This window comes from Monodon monoceros, unplaced genomic scaffold (genome assembly GCF_005190385.1).
Source record: "Monodon monoceros isolate NGI ecotype Baffin Bay Population unplaced genomic scaffold, NGI_Narwhal_1 Super_Scaffold_5, whole genome shotgun sequence".
NCBI lineage: Eukaryota > Metazoa > Chordata > Mammalia > Artiodactyla > Monodontidae > Monodon > Monodon monoceros.
The window spans coordinates 60,965,560-60,977,241 of record NW_021703782.1 but is presented as its reverse complement, the minus strand read 5'-3'; the positions used below and the strand labels follow the sequence as shown (position 1 = coordinate 60,977,241).

Below are 11,682 nucleotides of genomic sequence, written 5' to 3'. Positions count from 1 at the left end.
AGTTGTGCATATAATGCATGGATACCAATCCCTCCAAGTACTGCATCAAAATTTTATATGAACTGAAGAATAAACACATGTAACAAAGGGAGTGTTTTCTTCTTTACTTTCCATCTGACAAAATGCCAGAAGGAATGGCTAGTCTGTTCCTCTAGTGTCTCACTAAGATGATCGTTCTCTCTTTGAAATGTGGCATGGCAGGTGAAGGTGGAATCTTAAAGGAATAAAGGGGCACTTATTCACAAGGGAATAAAGATGAAGTCATCAGTTTCTGAAAATTGGCATGTGAGGTTGGCATGCCAGGGAAACAGATTAAACCCCCCTCACCCAAATTAAAACCTTATATTACCTAATGTATTAAGTAAGCATCACCATTAGTTAAAGCCCTTTTATAGACAACTAGGTTATCTGGCTATATTATTAGTTGTAATTTATTAGGCAGTTGGAAGTTATACTTTTTACTACATTACTAATTTTGTTTAAGATTTCTCACCTAATTAATAGTTATACTGGCATATCCTCAGGCAGAAAAGCAAGTTATTACAATAGATTCTTCAGGGCATACTATATTCTACTTCTTTTAGATGTGTTATCTTTTGTTGTCTTGAGGTTCACTTTGGGATAGACAGAAAATTATGAAGCTCAGGTTAACAAGCAAGTAGCAAAGCCTTAGAAAACTGCAGGGTGCATGATCCTTGACACTCCCAGCCACCTGGAAATGGTGCCCTTGCAGACTCTTCTTCCACCAGCAATGGACCAGCAACGTAAACAATTCTTGCCACTTAATGACCACATGCAGCACGTTGCAGCAGTGTTCTTTCCACAGCTTCTTGTCTTCAATATATCCACTGCATAGTTTTTTAAGCGTCCTAGAACTGTATTTCAGACCCAGTTGCTCAAATAGAGGCAATTTTGCAACAGTAAAATGGTGTTAAAATAGGATTTTACTCTAGGGGGGAAAACTCCTCAACCAAATAGTCACAGTGCACTTTGCATGACTAATTTAAGCCATTACATTACAAAATAAGGGATAAAGCATACTTTTCATAACACTACCATATAGGAACAGTTTTAAGAGTCAAGCACCTACATTCACGTGAGGCTAAAATAATAGGCCCCGATTTAAAATCTCCTAACATTCTTTCACACTTCGTAAAACTAAAAATAAAATTGTCTCTGCAAACACTGACCTATTCGTCCAGCCGAAGTACTGTATTTCAAGGAAAATGGGAACAAGAGGTCTCAAAACCGCCAAGGGCCAGCAGTCGGCTGTTTGCCGCCTTAACTGGTCTTAAATGTGGGGTGGAGGCGAAGAGACTTCGGACAGGAGAGAAAGAGAGATTTATTACCCTTCTTAAATCAAAAGCAGATTCCATGCTTCAACTGCCCCCTGACCCTCCCTCCCCGCCCCCACGAGGTTGTTTTCCCCTATTTTTGGTATATATTTTACACGAAGATGACAGGTGAGGTAAGGTTAAAGCGCTGTGTCTGATCCACAAGGGGTTAGGGCGGGTTTATTTATTTATAAGGCGTTCAGCCTCCCGGCTGTTTTTCCCTCATTGGCATTTGGAAGCTTGCAGTTCTTTTGAAAAGAGACAGATTTGGCAGGAATGTTCTTTGTGCCCGCCTTCCTTTTTACGGGGGGAGAAAGAGAGATTTATAATTACAGCCTTGGGGGGTGGGGCAGGGTAGGGGAGAAAAAGTTTCGGGCAGCACGTCGATGCCTGTTTTTTCTCATGGTCAACGCTGTGCCACAAACAGCTTTGGTGCCACTCGGAGCCCTCCCCTCGTCCCCTCCCTTTCCCTCTGCAGGCTCGCTCTGGCAGGCGGAGGCGCAGTTAAATTCCAGCACCTTCTTCACATAACCCCAAACTACTACGCGCTATTACTACGGCTGCCCTCCCTTTCGCTTTGCCTCCTCCGCTTCCCAGCCTCCCGAGAGGAGCCCGGCAGCGGCCCTGGAAGACCGCCGGGAAGGGATAACGGGCGCCCAACTCCATCAGGTCTCCGGGCTTTCTGCGTCCTGCGCAGTTTCTCTGTTCCACGCACAAACACGGCCAGAGAGCCGGCGCCTTGCAGACACACACGGATCCACGCATACAGTAGAGCTGTCTCGATGCACATTCTTGCACACCGCCCCCTCCTCCCCTCCGAGCTTCGGGAGTCGCTGAGCGGGGCGAGTGACAGGCGCGTCCCGCCAACCCGCGCCCAGACGGGCAGGGAAGAGCGGCGCACGGGGCCAACTGCGGCGCGCCTTCCGGCGCCGGTGGAGGCGGTGAGGGTGGGACGCGGGGCGGAGCCGGAGTTTAGGAAGAGGAGGGGATGGCTGTCATCAATGAAGTCATATTCATAATCTAGTCCTCTCTCCCTCTGTTTCTGTACTCCGGGTGACTCACAGAGGGAAGAGATTCAGCCAGCACACTCCTCGAGAACAAGGTAAATATAACTTACAACTCCTTTCTCCTCTTTCCCCTCCCTCCGGCCTCCGGGCTGCAGCCGCGGCACAAACCCTTCCGGCACCGCGCCGCCTTCGCCGGGGATTATTCATTATTATCCTAATTATTATTTATTGTGCATGCACGGAGACCAAAACAAACAGGCGGGCCAATGGCTACAACAAAAAAAGCCCGCCTCCTCCCTGCGGGCCTCAGGTGGAATGCTCTAACAGCAGCTCCCGCGAGGCGGTGGGAGAAACCGGAAAGTTTCAGCCGAACCTTGCTGTTCTAATAATAACAGTAATAATGACTACTTCAAGGAGGCAAGGGGAGGAACATCCCAACAAACCACAGCCTTGACCCTAGGTAGGCAGTCAGCGATGCGCTGCTAACTCCAGGTTGCAACACACACACACTCGGCAAGGTTGCAATCCCCCCATTCCCATAAAAGCTAGGGTGGCGGGGGGTTGGCAGGAGGACCGGGAAGGAGGATGGAAACGCGACAGTTCTTCCAGAGCAGTCTTCCCCGGAAGAGTTGGAAGGCGAGCGGGAGAGGAGGGCGAGGAGCCCGGGCTGGCGGCGGGGCGCCAACGAACGCGGCTGCCACCCGCTTCCCTGGGACTTGTTTAAAGGGCTCCGGCTGCGGAGACGCAAGCGGATCGTGGCGGGAGAAGCCGAAGCTGGCGCACCGAAGCGGCGGCAGCCGACGCCACGGGGCCGGTGCGTGCGGCGTTGGAGGTGTCACCTCCACTTCGCGCGTTCCCTCGGGCGGGGATGGGGGCGCTGACCGGTAGGCAGGCAGGCCTTTAGGCAAAGGGGATCGGGTGGGCGGGGGGCTGCTGCGCCCGGGGCACTGCGGACGTCCCTGCCCCCTGGTACCTGGCGGCCGCGCGGGCTCGGGTGTTGAAGTTCGGGGTGTCCGGCCCGGGCCGCACTGCTGGGAGGGAGGGAGGAGGTCCCGAAGAAGGAGGTCGGAGGTGCCTGCCGGGCTCAGTTACCCTGCCCTCCCCCTTCCCGGGTTTGTTTTCTTTTGCTTTGCGTCTTCCCCTAGCTCGAGATGCGGAAACCGCGGGCGTGGGTCGCCCGCTATCATCCGGGTGCTAGGGGAGCCACCGTGGCTGCGGGCCGGGGAGGCCATGATCCGGATAATCCTCTCTGCCTGGCTGTCACAAACAGGACCCGCGCGCACCCGGGCAGCGGCCGTGGCGTTCGCCGGAGAAGGGGAAGGGCTGCGGGGGGTTGGGGGGAGGAATGGGTAGGCTGGCGAGGGCGGGAGGCGGGGTGACCGGGAGAGAGCCTCCCCCCAACGATGACACGCACCTCTTCCTTCTCACTCCTTGCTTTCGAGTTTGCTTTATTCCCATCCCAACCTGGTTTACTCCTTTCTCTGCTTCCCCCCTCCATCTAGCCGTCTTCCCTTCCCCCGTTTGTTTTGCAAAACACGGCCATGCCATCTGCAAAGGTGTCGCGATGCACTTCCCCAAATAACCAGTCCGGCGCGCCAGCCCCTAGTCGCCCTCCGTTTGCGGGCGCACACCGAGGCCTCGCAGCCTGCGCGCAGTTGCACCGCGCGGGGCGGGGCGCAGCGGTGCGGGCTCCGGGGGACACCCGCTCCCGGGTCCCGGCGCTCGGCCGGTTTCCGGTACACGCGGGGAAATCGCCTCCCGCCAGTGTCTGCGCGCTCGCCCCCGCCTCCGCCGCCTGGATTGCATTATTATTTTTATCCGGGTTGCAGTTTGCAGCGGATCCTGGTGAGCAAGGGGCTGGCCGGACTGCTGGGGGGTGGAGGTGGGGGGGGGGCGGAGGGAAGTTGGACGTGGATCAGGCAGAAAAAAAAAGTTTGGCTGGGAGGCTAAGTAGGGAGGGAGGGTGGGAGGGGGCGGTGAGCTCCCGCAGCTCGCGTCTCGGCGCCCTCGGGGCCGGCGCGAGTGTGGCTGCGCGGGAGTGTGAGTGCGTGAGTGCGCGCCGGGGCCGGTGCGTCGCGAGGAGAGGCGCGGGCAGCCGGTCCTGCCCGCGCCCTGCCCGGGAGCCGGGGGAGGACAAGGCGAGATTTGGTGGCGGGGGCTGGGGTGGGGTGGGGGGTTGGCGTGTGCGTGTGGCTGGCTGTGAGTGTGAGTGTGCGCGCGCGAGCGGCAGAGAATCAGGAAGTCACAGCAGCGAAGCGCACACAGACATGTTTGATCGCCGTGACATGACGCGCGCGAGGGAGGAAGCGGCAGCGGCGGCCGGGGCCGGGCCGCGGACTCTGGCGCCGGCCTAGGGCTCGGGCGGGGAAGACCCGCTCTGGGCCGCTGGCCGCGCTGCCACTGCAGGCTCGGCGAGCCCCGCGCCTCTTTTTGTTCCGTGTCCCCCAGGTAAGGATTACTGCGCCGCCGCCGCCCGCCCTGTGCAGAGCTTTCCAGCTCTTTCCCTGCCGGCCCCCTCCGGTCTCCCGGCTCGCCGCGCCTGTAAAGTCAGGCAGGCGGGGGAAGCCGGCTCCCGACCTTCCGATCGATCGCGTGGAAAACTTTCCAGCGGGAGGCACCGCGAGGGGAAGAAGAAGGCCTTGCTGGCTGCTGTCCCTTGTCAGTTCTTCTCCGGGTCTGGGGAGTGGAGTCGCTGCGCCTTGGGGCCGTTGCACATGCAAACTTCGGGCCTAAACGTGCCTCCAACTCTCGCAGTATTTACTCCGACAATAAAATAAATATTCAGAGTCGTCCACATGGTCCTGCCAGGCGCTTGGATTTTTTAAGAGCAGGAGACAGGCTGGGGAGTCGAGGGAAGTGGGGCTGTTGTGCCGAATCCATTCCTTCTTTAATGTCTGCAGCGGGTGTTATGTAACTTTAGTAGCACATGGGTGCAAAGCCCATACTGGGCTTCCCCCCTCCTTTGTTTATATAACTTTTTGGAGAGTTTTGCAAGGTTGTCTCTTTTCTTTCTTTCTTCCTTTTCTCCTCCTTAACCTGACGGAGGTTGGTGCTTTTGAAAAAGCAAAGCGACCCGGGTCGGTATTTTATGGAGAGGTGTCATCCTTATCTCCTGGTTATTAGGTAGGCTGTGTTCCTAACTATGTGTGATGTTAGAGCATAAGGAAGACATTAAGGATACACGTTTGTCTACCGCACTGAGTGGTTATTTTTAACGTCTGTGCGTTACCAATAGCAGAGTTCAAATTTAAACTTCCATTTCAAAGGACTTTTTAATTTACACCTGGCTGTTGGAAGAGAATGCTTGTAGGAACAGAAAGATTGTTGCTTGAGTACTGAGTGGAAGAAAATTCCTGTCTAACCATGTACGTAAGACTCAGAAACCTCTGAGATCTGTACTGAAATAAAAGCCATGCCCAGTGTTACATGTGCGTGTAGACTTATATATGCACATTCAAATGTTTCAGTGATATTTTCCACCATTTTTGGGGGGGACCACTACCCCAGTCTTGTTTGCCTACACTAGACTTGCTAGGCTTCTAGCCTACTTCTAGCTCACTGGTGAAGTGTTAAGAGGTGTGGCAGGTTTGAATCCAAGTTGGTGCATTGTTATGCAAATAGAACACACTTTCTCTTTTAAGAATCTAATTGCCCTTTTATTCTCCTGGACTTTTTTTTTTTTGAAGCTCCCTGACAACTTGGAATGTTTGCTGCTGGAAAGAGGGGATTTGGAGATGCCTATTAGGTACAAAAGATATTTATGACCTGAAATAAAAAACCAAACCTGTAGACAGCCTCCCCTCTACCTTGCTGGGGGCATTAAAGAGAGAAGCCATATTGTTGAAGAACGCTGGAAAATAAATCAGGAGTTTGGGGTATCAGAACCCTTGAAGCATTGGCAGAGGTGAGGGGGTGCTTCCTTACATGCAGCTTTTCTCTCCTCAGTGACATCAGTTACATCCCAGCCCCGGGACTGGCTGCACTGTGGGGTTTCACAGAAAATATTCACCGCCAGAGTGTGTTCAAAGCAGCCTTAGATCTTTTCTTTTGTTCGTTTTTTTAAAGTGGTTTTTGAGCATTTCTCGTCAAGTTTCTTAAAAAGTGCTTTGACCAACACCTGAGGCTTGGAATTGACCAAAAAAAAAAAAGTGCCTCTGCATTTGTCATATTGTTAATCTTTGGATTCTGTTTAAAATATTTCTGACACTTTAACCAGAAAGTACCACTTTGGCGAAGAAATAATTATTGAAACCTTTTTTCTTTGATTAAGTTTAAGATAAGTTATTTTACAGGCGAGCATGAAAGCACATACCATGCTCTTCTAGGAGATCATCGCGATACCCCTTATATTCCGGTAATATTTTGACATTTCAATTTGAGGGCTTAGTATGTATTGGAACAAGACTGTAAAAGAGAAGACTTTCATATATTATAAAAGTGGTGTCATCCTCTAGTGTTTTCATGTTGGCTTTTTTTTTCCCTTTAGCAGTCTTCCTTTGTAAACAAGGCCTTTGTCAAACTCTCCTAGGTCAGCAGCTTTTCGATACTCCAGAGAAATAATAAATCACTATTTATGACATCTTGACATGGTGCCATGAGAACAACTGAACAGTCACAAATATAATGCTAAGGAGTGTTTCCCAGCACTAGTATATTGAGGCTGGGTTGATCAGACCTGATTTAGCCACCAGAAGTTTTGATTCACACTGTTTCTGGTCAAGATGATTTTAAGGGAAGTCATGGACAATTTGTTGCTGACCATGAGTGGCCTTAGAAAACTCTACGTAAATGAGCCACATTTTTCTTCTGCAGTATTTCTGGTGAACAGATGAGAAAATTTCCCTGATGTGAAAAGCCGTTTTGGGGAGCTGCTTCTGATTTTTGTTTTGTCACTTTTTTTCTATAAAAGAATGATCATCTCAATTGCTCCTTTTTCTTACATGTGTCCTGTAGTTTGTTTTTGAACAATAGAGGATGCTGAATTTTCTGTCGTCTTTGGAAGTATTTGTTTATGGAACTTTAATCTCTAGCCAGTTAATAAAGTCATGGATCATTCTATAAGTGGTTGGGAATAGAAAATACAGGTGGTGGTAGGTTATTTGGTAGAGTATTTAGGAAGCCCTGGGGTGTTTATTTTTTCTGCATAGAAAGTCATGACTATATTTTCCAGGGAATATAGGACTCTAAAACTTAGTTCTGCCAGAGTCATTATGAAACATAGCATATTTATTTGCCTAAGATATTTATCACCAAGTTAAATGGGATCCTGCAACCTGGGTTTGGAAAACTTTACAACTTTATTACTGTTTATTATTACTTTTTCCCCTCATATTAATATAGCACTTTTTTGGAACGTGTTTTAGATATATTAGAGATTTTAAAGATACAGTCAAAGATACTTGAATAATTATACTTTAGCAAAACATATAACACAGCTGATGAAATTCAGGAGCTAAATAGTTGAATCTTTTGAATGTTGGATATAAACATTATTTAATTTTAATTATGAGAGAATAAGTAAGTAATTCACTCATTTAGAATGATGCTTTAGATATGAAATACAGGATTTTTGACCGAAATATTTACATAAGTGGTGCCTTTCTGGACTTCATGATACATTATTATGTAACTGAAGCCGACTATGAATTGTAATGTTTTATTAGATATAAGACTTTCAGAACATTCAGTTACCATCAGGGAATATGGCTGTATAATTTTATACTTTTGAAAAGATGACAGTATTCTATGTAATTTTAGGTGGTGTATAAGCATCAGTCTTCGTTTTTGTTTTTTTTTTTGAATTTTTGAATTTTATTTTATTTATATTTTTATACAGCAGGTTTGTATTAGTCATCCATCTTATACACATCAGTGTATACATGTCAATCCCAATCTCTCAATTCATCACACCACCACCACCCCCCGCCGCTTTCCCCCCTTGGTGTCCATACGTTTGTTCTCTACATCTGTGTCTCAATTTCTGCCCTGCAGACCGGTTCATCTGTACCGTTTTTCTAGGTTCCACATATATTAAGCCTCGGTCTTCTGCCAATATATCATCTACCTCTCTGCAAGCACTAATATTTTAGAAACCTTTTAGAAACTGATCTAATTGAAATATTGACCCTTTTGTAAATTGATGAATGGAATTCATAGAAGTTGAAATAAATTTGAAGTTTAAAACCCATTAAATATAACTCCCCCCCCCTCTTTTTTTGTTTGTTTGTTTGTTTAAACTGAATTCAGAATTGTGGAATTAAAGTTACTTAAAAACAGCAAAAAAATCTGTGACCAAAAAGCATCGGGATATATTATCTTATAGGTTAACAGAAGTCCAGGGGAAGTTCTCTATCAGTCTGTGTTAGGATTGTGTTTTCTTGTTTAGAATGACTGTATTTCTTTACCTGCTTGAGGTTGTATTGTCCAGTTTTTACCATCCTACTGGGAGTTAAGTCATTGAACTTGGAAATTGAATGTCCGTGAGGAAAGCTGGGCATGTAATAGCTTTGCAAATATTTGCAACTCTTTTGCCGTTTGCTGTTGTGCTGGATTCTTACATGCACTAAAATGCTATTAAGCAAAGTCTATAAATCCGTAAAAAATGAATGATCTGCAATCGAGAATTTATGTCTTACAAAGAACATGCCTGAACACGTATGAATAGCAAATTGTACACCGCACAGATCAGTTGATACAGGGAGAGATCAGGATGGGCTCTCTTGAGTGCGTGGGGTAGATAGAGTCTTCGAGATGGAGGACGATTGTGGCCAGAGGAGGGCAGGGGTGGGGTGGTGGGTGCTGATCATATGAGATCAGGAGAAAGTCCTGAGATCACAGGGCCCGAGCCTAAAGAAACTGTGAGAAGACCAATGGACCAATTTTGACCTGGTTGCCCAGGGCAAGAGGTTCCAGTTGGGAAGAATTTTCAAAAGATACAAGTTGGAGAAGGTAGAACGACTTGATTTCCAGGCTAAAGCATGAATGTTTTATCCAGAGTGTGTTGGAGGTTTCTCTCAGAAGTTTGGAGCAAGGGAATTCATGAACAAAAAGTATGTTAGATTAATCTAGCAGATGGTGACTTCAAGTCCAGGGTGGGAATTGAAGGCTTTAGAAGGATCCTCGCCATAACATACATTTTTATACGATAGCTCACAAGGTGTTTTCACATGTAATACTTTATTTGCTTCATATCAAAATTGAGGTAGTGGGCTTCCCTGGTGGCGCAGTGGTTGAGAGTCCACCTGCCGATGCAGGGGACACGGGTTTGTGCCCCGGTCCGGGAGGATCCCACATGCTGCGGAGCAGCTGGGCCCGTGAGCCATGGCCGCTGAGCCTGCGCGTCCGGAGCCTGTGCTCCGCAATGGGAGAGGCCACAGCAGTGAGAGGCCCGCGTACCGCAAAAAAAAAAAAAAAAAAAAAAATTGAGGTAGCTGACTACTACTATGCCTGTTTTGTAAAAGAGAACTTGAAATTCAGAGGTCAAATAAACTACGTGGTGATTTATTTTTTAATGGCAGATTAACACTGTAAATGGCCATTATTCATTTTAATTGCAGTGAACTTGAAGGGTTCATGCTTGAATTTTTGTTGCTGCTGTGAAAGTCGGGGAAAGTGGGGCATCTCATTGGTCTGCTGGGGTTCATTCAGCATATAATGGTCAAGTTTTACTGCTAAGTCAACGTGTGCCATCTCAGCCAGAAAAAGTTCTTACAGTATGTATTTCAGACTCTTACATGTTTAGTGTATAAATAAAATTATCTTAGCAGACAGAGATGAAAGTGGCCATCATTGATTCTTATCAGCATCCCAAATGAGGTTGCCTTGCAAAGGGGCCTAACAGAACCTAGGAAGGATGGGTGTATGTGTAAATACACACGAATTACATTTCAGGGTGTCACGCTTTGCTACTAGTTTTTGTTGGTTTGTCTGTTTTGGTTTTGACCAATTACCTAGCAGTTTGGGTTCAACTGAATTTAAGAAGTGATGGTTGTCTGTGATTACCTTTGTAACTACCAGTGGACATGGATTTTGGGTTAGAGGGATGCTCTGCCGGAGTGCTTTTTTGTTGAGGAGCTTCTAGTACTTTGGGTTTTCTTGTAAACACCCTGCTTTAAAGAATTTTTCCTTTGTGGAAACATTGGCTGTCCTTACCAAAGAGGTCATGGAATTGCATCACAGGTAGACTCTTCTGAGAAGGCAGCTCATGGTATGTCTAGGGTGATAATGTCAAGAGCCAGGTTCCTGTTAAGGCAGTGCCTGGGGCTCACGGGGCTGTAATTGGCCCCTGAAGTTTGTTTTCTCTCTTGTCCTGCACTGATCTGCTTTGGAGCCCCTGCCAGGTCTGACTCTGGGCAGGGACGGTCCCAAGGCTTTTTATTCCGGTCCCAAGGCTTTTTATTCCAAGTGAGGGCAGCAGCTTGCATCCTAATTCCTTTCCTTGACTCAACGATGCGGAGTTCGCAGAAGCCCAGCAAACACAGCACACTTTTCATCCAACCACTTTTTAAAACAACCTCGACTTTGAATGGTAAACCGCCAGGAATGACAACGAGAAAGATGTTTTCCATGCTTTTCTCGAGTTTCAGGCCAGCCACGTAGAATGTTCACTCTAGGCACAGTGTGGTTTTTATCTGTGGCACAAACCATTTCGTGCACTGTTTAAAGTTGCGCGTCTCAGACCAAGAAGCACGAGGGCTTTGGGTATATTTCACCACCTATCCAGACAACCTTGGCCTCTAAAAAAGAAACTTCTGGTAGATTTATTTCTTTTATTTTCCTTGCTGTTCTTACCTACTCTCTACTCCCCCATCAAGAACAGCAGCACTTGTGTTCCAGTTCTAGAGATGTTGCTACTTCTTGTGGGGGAATTCTCAATTCATTTACAGAGAAAGCTACAGAGAAAACCTTCAGGGTCAGGGGAGACAGTCTGAATCAGCAAACAGACATAAAAAGAACTCTTATCTTAACTATCTCTTGAGCCTTAATCGTTCTCCGTAACAGCCAGAAAACTTGAAAACAACAGTTATTCTTAGGGATGTGAACCGGGCCTAACTTTTATTTCTCATATTCCACCTTCGACCTGTACCCCAAAGTCTTTCTGTAAATGCAGAAGAGATAAAGGTCTGCTGGAGATCCAAGATCACCCCACGCTTCCTTATTACGTTTCGTGAAGTTATTTAAGAGGTGTTGTCTAGTGCAGGTTGTGCTTCCCCCCCAAACTCTTTCTGTGACTAGAAAACACAAGTTGCTAGGAAACATTTATTTATTATCTATTTTTACTGCAAGGCCTAGCAGAAATGGCACCTTCTCCACGAAGCCTCCCTTAATTCCCTTTTCTTGCC

The 11,682-nt window shown here is 47.4% G+C and overlaps 1 protein-coding gene across 4 annotated transcripts in view; it reads left to right on the top strand.

Moving 5' to 3' along the window:
• The first annotated feature begins 2,326 nt into the window (after positions 1-2,326).
• The window catches only part of SMARCA2 (SWI/SNF related, matrix associated, actin dependent regulator of chromatin, subfamily a, member 2), a 172,761-nt gene continuing 163,405 nt past the window's right edge, over positions 2,327-11,682 (top strand). The window contains exon 1 of one of the 4 annotated variants that reach the window (XM_029203350.1): positions 2,327-2,436. The gene's annotated coding sequence lies outside the window, so the exon portion shown is untranslated. Of the gene's footprint in view, positions 2,437-4,043; positions 4,187-4,536; positions 4,790-11,682 lie in introns of those variants that run through there. The other 3 variants (XM_029203351.1, XM_029203352.1, XM_029203354.1) reach the window with 3 other exon arrangements.